Here is a 14,320-nt window from a genome sequence, read left to right on the forward strand (position 1 = left end):
CCTAGTTTCTTGGGAAATACTATTATTATTGAGGACTTCTGGGTTTGGCTAAGCCAAATCTTTGTTGATAGACCTAGCTGACATCGTTTTCTGGAACCAGAACCTGCTGCTGATGGCGGGCACTGAAGGAACTGCTCCAACTGCCAATTGGAAATTATAATTTCCAAATGAACCAACGAGATGTCAATATTGTATTCTGGTTGTTGATTTGTTAGGGAGGACGACCTGCGTTGGAACATAATTTTACGTGTTTTGGCCAATAACAGATTAGCATGAAAAAAATGAAGTACATTAAATAGATATGAGATCCCGCCCTAAGGAGGACAGCAGGAGCCCATCCTCCTCTGCCCACCACCACCACTTCACACAGACTGCCCTTTCCCCTCTTGCCTGCCCTGCAGGTGTCGCTGTTGAAGCATTTTAATCAGCATTTCAATACTGGATTTTTTCTGGAAGAGAGAAAAAATATTTTATAAATGTTACTGAGATTTGGTAATGGTTTATTTCAACCAATTACTCTTTTTTTATATTTTGATCTTCCTCTTGCCTCTCAAAAAGCAACCTCCTCTGCCTCTATGGACCAGCCCCCTCTGCTGTAGACTATTGCATTCTTCAGGATATAAAAAATGAAAGGCTATCTTTAGATATTTGGAAATCAGGAGGCTATTTCTTGTATATCCCAGCATAATATCAGTAAGTAGACTGAGTAAATTAAACACCAAAAGAAAAGAGAATACAATAATTTAATTGCACAATTTCAATACAAATATCAAGTCAGGTCTTCTTTAAAGAATAAATACTGTTTTAGATTAATGTATCAGATGTGAACAGAAGCTCTCAAATTTAGAGCTGCCAGTTCACACAATATCTTGAACCACCAAACTTTTAACTAGACACAGGAGTATGCCTTGATTTTTAAAGTTTTGACTGCTACAAACAGAAAGCCTTTTTAAAATAAAAATGATAAAGTATGAAGAGACGTGTGGCATAGTCTGAAGGGATATGCAGACAGGAGCTGTGATCTGAATGTGCAGGTGCCCAGAGGTAGTGGAATTGAGAGGTGTGGTTTAGCTGCTCGACAGGTTAGCGCCACGGTTTATGTAACTTTATGTGAGTTGATACTGTACAGGTAGCCAGTGGAGGGAGATGAAAAGGGGAGTGACATGGCTGAGCCTGGATCAGACAAGCAGCAGCATTCTGGATGAGCTGCAGAGGTCTGATGGCGAAGGTAGGGAGGCCAGCAAGAAGGGAGCTGCAGCAGTCCAGATGGGACCAGTGACTGGACTAAGAGCTAGGTTGAGTAGGTGGAGGAGGCATATTACATTAGTAATAATATGGAAAAACCCATACTGGAGTGTGAATGAATTAAGACCCAATTCCCAATGAAGAGACAACCGTATTTGATTTCTGTACAAAACAGCTAAAGAGCCATATGAGTATAACTGATATATAAATGATATATACCTACATATATACATCAATATATAAATTGAAACCTACAGAACTACAGCACAGTCTATAATGGTAGTCTCACTGTTGGAGAATTAAAAGTGCTAAGGCGGTAGGAATGGCAGAACATACCTTCCAGAAAATAACAAAACACAGCATAACCATATCTGCTCCCAAAATCATCTTGTCTTTTGGAAATAGATAACCAGGTAGAAATTAAAGGCCACCAAGACCTTTACTGAGCTGAAGCGATTGAGACTGATTCCCAGGAACTTTTCAGAGTTTGCTGAACTGGGCTTCAGATTGATATTATTTCTAGTACTATTAGCAGCAGCAGTCCAAAGCAAGCCATACTGTATCACATACCCCCCACCCCTTTCAAAACTTCTTTGTGCAAGCATGTCCTGGTCATCAGGGACGAAGGTTAGTGTATGCTAGTATCCAGAGGAAGTGGCTGAAATATAGATTCAGACAAGCTTTAACCTTTACCCTTTTCCAGACCACAGTAAATCTGTTTAAACACACAATCAGTGTGTTTAAAAGTCTCCAGCCTTCAGACCACCCAAGCTGTGGTGATGCAAAATGAATTCCCGTATGCCAAAAATAATGAATTAAAAGTCTATACAAACAATAAAAAAGATACATGCTGCTTTCTTCCGGGTCACATTTTACAAAGGTCAGAGATTATATTAAAGCTGTCCCACTTATGAGGATGAATGTTACAGCACTCATAAAGTAAGCAATAAAATAAAGCAATACTGTGGCCATTAAATATAGTTAAATATTAAATATATATCCAGAAAAATGTGACATCGCAACTATTCTACACATCAAAACTGGCAGTATACTTGGCAAGCTAGAACAAAAACGGCTGCCACTGCTGGATGGCTCATCTTCTTACTGCACCAATATAGTGCATGGATAGGCCCTGCACTGTGGGAACAAATCCCAACAATACCAGTGCCAACAGGGCAACACATAACTGATGGTACCACTGGCAAGTTTGATCAGCAGGGATCTGCATCAAGCATCTGCCACTGTGATTTGGCATCTGTATGTCCAACTGCTCAGCTGCACAGGAAGTGTCTTCCTCCAACTTATCTCTGTATGACTTGCAAGTCGCGGTGCGGTAAGAGCCGTCGTTTGGCGTCACATGCGTGGGAGGACAGCATGTTCTTGTTTGCACTTTCCCAAATTGATACTGAAGGTCCAGACCTGAGCACTGATATTGGATATTCCAGACTAGGGAGAAAAGGGCAAGAACGCATGAAAAATCTTTTTCAGCTCCGGCCTTCAATCAACATTTTACACTCATGACACTTTATTTCCATGAAAATCCCACAACAGAATTATACATCTTAAAATTAAGAAAATTATTTTCTTCGAATAATTAGCATAATTTTAAAGAGAAATATTATGCCATTATTTCATTTTGACTATTTGCTGTCTGCATAAGGCCCTGCATGCAAAAAAAATGTTTTGCACTATAGTTTTAAAAATAGAAGCATTAATGCACAAAACAATAACATGTACCCAGTTAAAGATTTGATTTTGAAAGGAATAATCTAATCTAATTAAATAGTAATTTATTGACTTCTTCCTGGTTTCCTAAAGCCTGGCCATGATTTAAGTGCACATACTTTGAACTTTGTACCTGTAACAGGTATCCTTCTAACACTTGGTGCCTTGCGAAGTCGTCTCACCTATGAATTGGAGCGACCCTTCCACTGGTCCTTTCCTTATTTCTTCATTTTAAGGACAGGGAAGGGGGGCCAGAGGAGGGGGCCAGGGTGGGGTGAGGGGATAGGGAGCAATCCAAATGCAAGCAGCCTGCAATCATCCGCAAGTGCTTCCCTTGCCACACCCATTAGGACTACCCCCCGCCGCTACGCGCATTGATCATCTGCAGGATGTACTTCAGTGTTTGCAGAAACTTCACTGCGGACTCCATTTTGTTGACCTCGCACTGCGAACAGTTCCCGTCATCCTCCTGTGGGAACAGATGTGACTCAGCCAGGTCAAAACCATATTGCATCACAACCACTGAGCCCTAGCCATCTGGATCAATTTAATTCTTTACATGATGAATAAGCCAAAAACTGATCAAAACTAACAAGGAGAAAGCACTACCATTTATCTGTTCACTGCTTTCGTTTTGCTTAGGTGGAGAACAAGCTTAGCTGGGATGCTTTCACACATGTTGCAGCACTTGCTGTTTTGCCTGCACTTCTGAATGGAAACTGAACTAGATTGGATGAATCACCTGGTATTGTTATTTTTAGTTTTAGTTAACAAAATTATTTTCTTCCTCCTCAGTTGCATTTGGATTGCCTGAGTAACAGCCTGCTAGCCAAAATTGGCCATTCAGGCTAAACTGGTCATATAATAATTTAAATCCAAAAAACATTGCCTGTCTTTACTATTAAATCAGTTGAGCTCATTTGAATCACATTTTGGTGTTGCTGGGACTCCAAGTGGAGGCAGTGATCCAAAGCCGGAACATTCTCCGATGTAGTTACAAGAAATTGTTTATACACTGAGACAAGACGTAGTCTTTACTTTAAAGTAACATTTACTTCTGGTTTGAAAAGCCAAAACCACTTGTGGTTCTAAAAAGCATCCATTCATATAGGAAAATAAACACTTCTCAAACATGCAATGCATATTTATGAACTGTAAGAGTTCTGCATGGAAATGAAAAAAATAGAAAAACTCAGCTTAGAAAGATTTAGATGGCTACATGAAATTTGGAAGATTGGAAGCTGTTATGGGTGGCACAGTGTTGCAGTGGATACCACTGTCGCCTCCCAGCAAAAAGATGGATGGAAGCGGTTATCTGTCTGCCAAAGGAGATGCTACTAAGCAGACACATGCACAGAAAGACCTGAGGTGAGGCTTCAGTCTCTGCCCATTTTGCCATCAGTCACAAGTGCCCTCTTGGCAATTTTTAAGAAGACTTTTCATCAGACTGCAGGTGGTTGTCCATGAACAAGTCAGCTTTTTTTATTGCTAAGGGCACCCCTCCCATTCTAAATGGTTGCACCAGGAAAAGTGTTGCTCAGCGCACCTCAGACTGTACTCCACTGAAAAAATGTTGCATCTCAGCATCCCTCATTTCCAAGGCTGGCTATCCTTCTACGTGTGCGGCACACATTGAATGATGCCTCGCTCCAATTTTGCCTTGTCTTTTCTGTCCAGCAGAGAAAGAGGTATGCAAGATGAAGCCACTAATAAAAGCAATAGACCCAACACTACTTCAGCAAAGTGAATGTATTGGCAGCTATAATTAGCCTAAGTAAGTTAGTAATCTCTAGGTTAGGTAGCTAAGTTTCAGTGGCGACTGATGAGCGTAAAATAGACAGGGGGGAATCTTTCCTTTACACTGATCATGGTCTCAACCTGTTTTCATAAATTTTTCCCTGATTAACAAGTGTGCAAACCATATGAATAATAATCAAATGGCAAGTAAACACAAAGCTCCTTCACATAATGTTAGGGAGATTAAACGATAAATTCAATTGATAAAAATCAGTTTTAAATACTAAATACACCTAACAAACAAAGCAATAAAAATCTCTCGACAAGCACAATCTGACTGGGTCCTTCACTGTCACATAAACTTCCTTTCGAGTCAGTGAATCATCAATCACTGAAGCAAGATAACTGTATGAGTATATTACTGAACACACACAAGTATTAAACTAGTTGTGCACAGTTTGGGTGTGAAAGTATAGCAGGTCTCGTGAAGGGCCAGTTTTTCAGAGATGCTCACCCTTTTGTTAATGGACGTCAGTCTTCTGTTTAGGTCTCCTATTTCTTCTATTTTATTCTGTAAATCAGGAATGTGATACAACAGCACTTTCACTTCTTCTGCAAAGCATGTGAGTGTGGATTTGGGACAGTTCTGTCAAAGAAAAGAGGACAAAATGAAGACCCTGGGAATGCCTTTGTATTCAAATGATTTAATTCCTGCATTTTAAGCAAAATGGGTGTCTAAATTACAGCTAGAATACACACACCAACAAAACAGGGGATGAAAAAGATTAACAGAGTGGAAGGGGGTGATATACACCTGGAACTGTATAAACAATTTCCCTTGTAAAGTCTACTTTCAAATCACTGTTTAAAATCTCTAGCTGCCTTGTGCAGAGAATATTGCACTTTGTCTAGACCAAAACCATTACTGGAATGTTGTGTTGAGAAAGTGATAGTAAGGTATGACACCTGAAAATAGTGATCCAGTATAAGGTGTGATTAATGTGGCTTACTTAATGAGATTAACCTTTGTGCCAGGAATTTTAAAACAAATCACACTTTTTTTAATAAACTTAAAAAAATAAAAATGCCTGATTTTCAGAAGCAAAATTATGCTATTTCAGTATATTTTCCCCAAAACTGAGTAATGAGTAGATCATACACTTTCCCCTCAAGATTGCTGCCACAAGCGACTGTGACATCTTTCCTTTTTCAGTTTTTCAGAACGAGAGCTGTGCTGTGCACATGGATCCATTCTCTTTACAACTAGAAAGAAAGCACTATTCCAAGGCACAACAACTTCCCCTCACATGAATGTGCACACCAAATGTCTTGGCAATCCAGTCATATCGAGATTTGGCCTGATTGAAGTGCGGGAGGAAAGGTCATGTTCCTTGGCAGAGGTAAATATGATGGAAAATATAACTGCTCCCATGCCCTCAATAACAGTAGCTTGTTTTGGGACCAACAAACCATGGAACAAACACCTAAAGGACTAGTTCAGAACATGTAATTCAGAAAAACTATGCAAAGCAATAGATAGAGGTCAGTACAGCATAATGAAACCTACTTAATCAAAAGCTCAGTAGGGATGCAAATAGGTATGGATCCCAGGCGGTCTTTTTTGTACAGCCCATAAGATCAAGGCTGTCCACATACCTCATAATCAGCTTTATTTGGTGTATACAGTCCTCCTTCAATGGAGCACTGTTCAATGGAGCACTGTTAATGGAAAAAGTAGGCATGCCAAAATATTTAGATAACAGATGTCTTGCCACATTGCAGACTGGATCAGAACAAGAAAAACTGTCTTTTTGGCTCTTACAAGTTCTGACCTTACCCCATTCTAAACTCTCTGCACTTGCCCTGGACATACCTGTTCTACATTTAGAATTATAACCCACTGTAACATTCTTCTGGCGTCTGCCCCTGATTCATTTTGTAGTCTTGCATATTTCCCCATGAGTCAATGTATATTGAACACTCCTGAATATAAGAAACCTGGATTAATTACACCTGGGCTGCACCCTATATAGAGCCATTCCTGTCTCTTGTTTTGGAGGTCTGTGTCTCGCTCTCCTGACCTGTTGCTAGCTCTACTGTCATCAGTACTGGTTGCTCTAACCAGCAGGGCAATTAAAAATATTTTTGGATGTTAGCCTATTGTCTTTTTTAGGGTAGGTGTGTTTCACATAAAGCAGGATTGTGATACACCAGCACTTTCACTTCTTCTGCAAAGTATGTGAGTGTGGATTTGGGACATTTCTGTCAAAGAAAAGAGGGCAAAATGAAGACCCTGGGAATGCCTTTGTATTCAAATTATTTACTTCCTGCATTTTAAGCAAAATGGGTTTCTAAATTACAGCTAGCAAACACACACCAACAAAACAGGGGATGAAACAGATTAACAGAGTGGAAGGGGGTGATATACACCTGAAGCTGTATAAACAATTTCCCTTGTAAAGTCTACTTTCAAATCACTGTTTAAAATCTCTAGCTGCCTTGTTCAGAGAATATTGCACTTTGTCTAGACCAAAACCATTACTGGAATGTTGTGCTGAGAAAGTGATATTAAGGCATGACATCTGAAAAAGTGATCCAGTATAAGGCGTGACTAATGTTTTAAAACAAATGACACTTTGTTTAATAAACACGATTTGTTTTTCAAAAAAAGCCTGGTTTCAGAAGCAAAATTATGCTATTTCAGTATATTTTCCCCAAAACTGAGTAATGAGTAGATCATACACTTTCCCCTCAAGATTGCTGCCACAAGCGACTGTGACATCTTTCCTTTTTTAGTTTTTCAGAACGAGAGCTGTGCTGTGCACATGGATCCATTCTCTTCCTTTTTATTACTAGTTTTTTGTGTGTTTGTTTCTGTTGTGCTTTAAGACTAGCAGCACTCACCTACTGCTTGTGATGAGGGGTAAGCCGGAAGCTGAACATGCAGCAACCCTGATCCATTACAGGAAGCGAGGTCAGTCTGCCACCTTTCCTTGGTTCATTACAATTTTTTCAGCTCAGCTCTCTCCCGCAACAAACCCCTTAAATAATCTTGTGATGTGTCTTGCCATGTTTGCTAGTGGCCTACAACACCCTCGGCTGCAACATCCACAAATTCCTTGTGCAATTCAAATCACTACATCCTCAAACATTTAATTCTGTTTAATACTTATCTGTGTTTGTTGTCCTCCATTAATTTTATGTCAAGATTTACACAAGGTTTCTTATATCTTTTGAACCAAGAATTCTTTAGTTACATTCATTTCTGTGTTAGCATTGTGTTCTAGGTATAGTTACTGTGTATCAAGGAAATTCTAACTACATTAAGTAGAGTGCCTTTCTTTTCATAAATAAGCAGTGTATATCGTTCCAAAGAGCACCTTTTTGATGTTTTGAGTCTCTCTTACCGTTTCGTTGATTTTTTCCAGCATATCTTTCACCAATTCAAAGAGCTCAAGGCTACGCGGCGGCCGGCTGTTTGCGCACACTGTTGGCATGATGACTAGGTACAGCAGACTCAGCGCAGATGTGGAAAGACGGCAGCTGGAACTTTCTCTCCTTAGCCTCTTTGACATGGCAGAGCTCTCTACCTGAGAGATGCCATGCAGCATACAGAGGAGGGGCTACAGTTGATCCAAGGTCGTCACTGGTCCCTCAGACAGTGATGCAGCAACTTGCAATTCCCCTTCCAGGAAAAACGTCACAGTCTTCTTGGCACCAACAGGATTGGCAACTCCAAGGATCTCACCACTCTCCCATGCACAGACCTATGCTTCTCCCTAAGCAGAAAGTTTACATTTTAAACAAAACAATTACATGCGCAATTAGGGCCAAACATACAGCAGCAAATGATGCATTCATGCTTGCATTAATTTTTCTTTTGCAATACAAATTCCAGATCACTTGGTGCCTGAAGGGCCAGTCAGACTGGGGGTTGGTGGGCACAGTCCTCAGGCTTTTTGCTGTTGTATCCAGGCTGAGCTAGTTTGACTGTTTCTGGAAGGCCCATTCTCCTCCCTGTCTCAGGGTAGGTACTTGGCCAACGCTTTGGGCCTGCCCCCTCAGGCACGGCAGCAATTTGATTGGGGAGGTTTATTGACCTGCAACTGATCAGTCTTCAATCAGCACAAAGCACCACACACAGCTAAAGCCCACCCACCACCCCAATCTACCTTTTCTCTTGTTCTCCGGTAATGTAATCCTATCCTCTGCCCTGTTTGTCACTCTGCCTGAAGAGAAAATGCTGTTCTGTTTGGTTGTCATGACACACGTGATCTGGCCAACCAATGGTGTAACTTCATCACTCAGTCACTCAGTCACAGACATTCACGTTTGTAGGGATGGCCCCGCTGTTGCGGTCCAGTCAAAGAAGTTATCAAACACTCATATCACCCATGTGAAAAATAAATTTCCTTATTAAACTTAATAACTGGTTGCACCACATTTTGCAGCAAAAATTGTGATCAGATGCTTCCTATAATTTGATATTAGTCTTTCACATCTGTGTGGAGCAATTTTAGCTGTTTAGTTCAGACAAATTGGAAGGTTTTCAAGCATGAACTGCTCGTTTCAGATCCTGGTACGGCATTATATAGGTTCTATTGTGTTCAAGTCAGGACTTTGAATAGGCCACTTCAGTTTTTTTTTTTTTCAGCCATTCAGATGTGGACTTGCGTGTTTTGGATCATTGTCTTGCTGAATAACCCAATTATGCTTCAGCTTCAGCTCACAGACAGATGGCCAATCATTCTCCTTTTTGGTACAGAGCAGAATTCATGGTTCCTTCAATAATGGCAAGTGTCCCAAGGCTCTGTTTCACATACATGGCTAAGTCAATTTGTTGACATTTTGGGATAAATTCAGGATTTTCAGTTCCACAAAGCGATTTCACAATTTTACCATATGTGTTACCAGGGCAACAGTGTCTTAAGCTCAAACCTGCAAGACCCCATGTTTAAGCTAAAGTTAGCAGAATAACACGTTTGTAGCCTATATAAACCACCTGGTGAAATCACACTCAGACCAGCTGCAGAAATGAGCTCACCATTTGTGAGAGGTTCTTGTTGATCAAGGAGCCATAATTGTAAAATGAGCATTTAGACCTTATGCTCCAGGTTTGAGCAAGGTAGCCAAAGGTAAAATCTTATGGGAAACAGGCCTTACTTGCTTATTCCTACATGAGTTATTCCTGTATTACTCTCATGATCTAACTTAATGTAATTCCACAGGTCAGTATGATGGTATCCTCCTGGGGGAAAGGGGCTATGCGTGCAGGCCCTGCCTTATGGCCCCCTGCCCAGACCCCATCCCAGTCCTCAAGCGCACTACAATGCAGCTCTTGCTGGGACACGGGCCAGAATTTAAATCATATGGGTGTTTGATAACTTTTTTCATGAAATAAATGAAATAATTTTTTAAAAATAAATAAATTTCATTATTTAAAAAAAATACTTTTAAAAATGAGTTTTGTCTTTACTCAGGTTCCCGTTATCTAATGTATTTTGTCTAAAGATCTGAAACCACTCAGTGTAACAAATATGCAATAACAGAGGAAGGGGCAAATACTTTTTTCACGGCACTGTAGCTAATGAAAGCATTACTTGGGGTGCTTCATAGTGGCTACTGTATCATGTTTAGTTATGCTAGGTCATGCTAGCTCATGAAAATTGAGGGTTATAGTTAAGGAAAATGTTACTGCTATGCTATTGCATTAGCCCCTCAACAATGCTGCCCACTGCTAGGTAGAGCCAGGTGCCTTGTAAGATAGTTGCCAGACCCTCTCATTAAGCCTAACAAGATGGCCGTCTAATGCTCTACCAGGCTTTATCTGTTGGCATAATAACAGAACTGCAGGCAAATGTTTGTTCACCCAAACAATTGTATTTCCTTACTACTGCTGCCTTAGGCTTGCTCCTGTGGGGGTTTAGGCCAGGGTTCAGTGAAACGTATTATAACAATGGTTTGTGAAATGTGCAGTATAAATACATTTTGAATTAATTTGATTGATTTGTATGTTAGCTAGCTATTACTGGCAGATATGCTATATTTAGCTGTATAGCCCAGCAGCAGTACTGTTTTTTATTTACAGTTCATTCTGCTAATTAGTATTAAATACCCCACCCCCCCTTCTGGACCACATCACTACACCACCTTCACCTGTCTAGGTTTTCTGGATTGCACTTGTAATGATATTAAAAGAGTTCAGACTTCTTGTCTGCAACCTAATTTTTTTCACTCTGCAGTCCACCAATTGAGCACTCACTGCATTGGAGGACTACAGTACATTACATTACAGGCATTTGGCAGACGCTCTTATCCAGAGCAACCTACAAAGTGTATAACCATAACCAGGAACAAGTCTGTCGAAAACCCTAGAAAGAAGTACCGTTCCAAGTGCAGGGAACAACCGCATAGTTTAATTGGACCCTGTAGGTTAATCTGATTAACACTAACACAAACAAGAACAGCAGCAATGCAGTCTATGCTAAAAATACAAGCATTAGTTAAGACACGAGTGCATTAACTAAGAAACAGCTACCTAGTTACAACCCTAAACTTACAGTCAAGTTAGAGATTACAGGGAGGTAGGGAGGATGGGGAGAGGTGCAGCCTGAAGAGGTGAGTCTTCAGTCGCTTGAAGGTGGTCAGGGTCTCAGCTGTTCTGACCTCCACGGGAAGGTCATTCCACCAGAACAGACAGGAGACGTGATAGGGAAGCGCAAGTGCGAAGAGGGGGAGGTGCCAGGCATCCTGAGGTAACACAGTACACTCCCACAAACCCTCCAACTCCAGGAAACACCCCAGTCAGTGGCACTCTGGCTTGTTCTTGCACTGTAGAGAAATAATACTTTAGCAGGGGGAGGAATGCCGTGCAGGTACAACAAAGCCAACACAATATCACAATTGCATACAGGAAAACCCATTTTTCAGGAATTTGTTAATGGCAAAGTATCCATTAATGCAAAAGGCAGCTGACTTGAGCTCTTTTAATGTGTTGAGGCAGTGAATGTTTGCTTTTATGCTATAAAGGAACCTGGGATCTCTTGCGTCATTCAAAATGTAATTAAATTTGCTTTCACAGAAGTAATTTAGTAGAAAATCACAAAGGTAATGTTACCACAGTACATCAGCGCCTGTTGGGTCCTCTTTTCCAAAGATGTGAATGCTGGTAATCCTGAAAATAAAAAAATTAAGACCATGATCATTTTAAAAATAAATTTAAAAAGGCCTCCCTCTGTATATTCCACTAATAAAATTCCACATTTCTCAGCTAGACTGAAATAACACACTGATGTAAGCGCCTTCAATTATACTGTATTGCATGTGCTGTTGAGATGATTGGTTAAAGAGTCCACACATTGTTCTCAATGCCAAATGTCTACAAACACTGCAGCACTGGAGTTTGACACGTCCGATAGAGTTAAAACTATTAAGACATTACATATTTTACTGTGAGATAAAAGCGATCCATTTGCTTCTTTTCTTTAGCTTTCGGCAGTCTGTAAAAAGACAGCTCCGATTTATTGTTGAATCTATTTGTACAGTCAATCGCAGCTCTTTCCCATTTTAGATGTGTTTGTGTGTGTTTTCACGGCATTCAAGCTGAACGCTAACACTGCCACTCGGCAGTCTTTCTACTACTCAGTGGGTGTAACCGCAGTGACTTACATTTGCTGTGACGTCATGTGCATACCTTCTTATGACCTTGTTGTAACTGAAAATGTATGCGGGTACCCGCGCGTGGACTTTGCGCATATGGCGATAAACAACTTGCATAGGCTCCTCTAAACCGCGAATCGACTTCCAACTTTCTACCAACTTTCAGGTTTTTACCAAAAAGTCAGTCGCTGGTTTCTACAGGAGTCAGTCCCAAGTCAAAGTAAATCTCCAAGTTTGTCCGTTATTGATAAACATCAAGCGATTTTTGCCTGAGTCAGTCCCTTTAAGTAAGTTAAAAATGCCCTCATTCAGCATAGGTGTTATCCCTGGCCCGTCACACAATCACTGCATTCAGACCTTAGATGTTATTACAAAAGAACAACTTTTGTTATATCGAGACCACGAGATAAATGAGTCGTGATCCAGAGAAAACAGCTTTCGTTGTGTCGAGATCAGGAGAACACGATATTACGCGTGGTATCCAGATAACGGGACGGCAATAATGCATGGCCACTACGGACTTTTGTAATAAGGGGATGCAGAGTTGATGAAAAATAAATCAGAGCATGTATACCTAGCATTTTAGAGCATATTTCTGTGTATAAACAGGCCATCGTGACGCGCGACAAGCCGAAAAAATAGAACAGAAGCGAAAAACTACGCTTCAGTTCGCTTGTGTCGCGCAAGCTTCGCAGCCGGTTCGCGACGCGTTCGCATCTGGTGGAGACGACGTCGCCCGCTGCCGTTGTAATAACAGTACTTCAACTACGCTTCAGTTACGCGCGCGTTACGCGCGTAATACGCGCGTAGTGCGCTTGCGGTCGATACGCGTGCGGTGGGTGCCCGGCTTTAGCCTTTTGTGTACTGGATAAGCTTCCCGAAAATTATGTTTCAAATTTATTAATGTTAAAGCAGGGGAAATTAATCGGTGACTAGACTGGGGAGCTGGTCAGCTCCCCCATCGTCCCCACTGAAATGCACGCCTATGCCAAGGACATCAAACGCATGTAGTGCAAATTTACGCGCACGATTTCGTACTTTCACAGATAGCAACACACTTCTGAGGCACCGTTTCTACAGTGTATGTGTAGGTTCTATGGTAAACATTGTCAAAGCAATCATGGTTAAATCATACAGCAACTAACAAATGTAACAAAAGTGGGCCAATGATAACGAAAATGAAAGTATGCTGGAAGTAAAAGCCATAATTACCTTCAATCCTTGTAAAAATGAAGCTATGTATTACGCCACTGGTGTCCCCGTAGTATTTCTCAGAACAGCTTTTAACCAAGTGCGGCTACCTGTCCAACGGAAAATTAGCAGTTCAAGACAGATCAGACCGAGTATAAGGTCCACTGTGCAACCAGTTTGCTGTAACGAACTTGAATCACAACCGAGCCGATGGTCTACGCCTACTCTTAATTTTTTTTTTCTTGGGTATGGATCAGTGGTTCTCAACTCGGGCCAGAAAGGGCCGGTGTGGGTGTGGGTGCAGGCTTTTGCTCCAACCAAGCAGTTACACGCCTGACGCCGGGGACCCACCGCACGCGTCGCGTATGCGTCGCGTAAACAGCAGGGCGAAGCAGCACGGCGCGACGCGTAGGGTGTCTCCACTGGTTCCGTTTGTGTCGCGCAAAGGCTTTCGTAAAAGCTATATATTCCTAGTAGCTCTCGCAGTCTGCAGTGGGCTTTTACATCGTGTATTTCACGTTTGTTCACGACTGTTGATTATGGGTTAAGTGAATACTTTGGTGAGAGACCTTTTCCAGTTTGTTAATTTGGTAATATTTCGTTAACTCGTAAATACGTGAGAAAGTAAACGCTTTCAAGAATTACCATAAACTTAAATCGCAACGTAGCCTGCATAACAATCAATCTCAAACTGTATTAATTTATTTGCTTGGTTAACAAGCGTGCCAATTTCATGAAGAATATGTAATGATCATAATAATAA

The 14,320-nt window shown here is 41.0% G+C and overlaps 1 long non-coding RNA gene across 1 annotated transcript; it reads right to left on the reverse strand.

The window, feature by feature from the left end:
• Positions 1–11,101: 11,101 nt before the first annotated feature.
• Positions 11,102–13,882, reverse strand: LOC135236880 (uncharacterized). Its single transcript, XR_010324687.1, has 3 exons — positions 13,579–13,882; positions 11,825–11,881; positions 11,102–11,538 (listed from the first exon to the last, which is right to left on the reverse strand). It is a non-coding gene; the product is annotated as an uncharacterized LOC135236880 (long non-coding RNA).
• Between the last annotated feature and the right edge of the window lie 438 nt (positions 13,883–14,320).

The sequence above is a fragment of the Anguilla rostrata genome, chromosome 12, assembly GCF_018555375.3.
Source record: "Anguilla rostrata isolate EN2019 chromosome 12, ASM1855537v3, whole genome shotgun sequence".
Taxonomy (NCBI): Eukaryota; Metazoa; Chordata; class Actinopteri; order Anguilliformes; family Anguillidae; genus Anguilla; species Anguilla rostrata.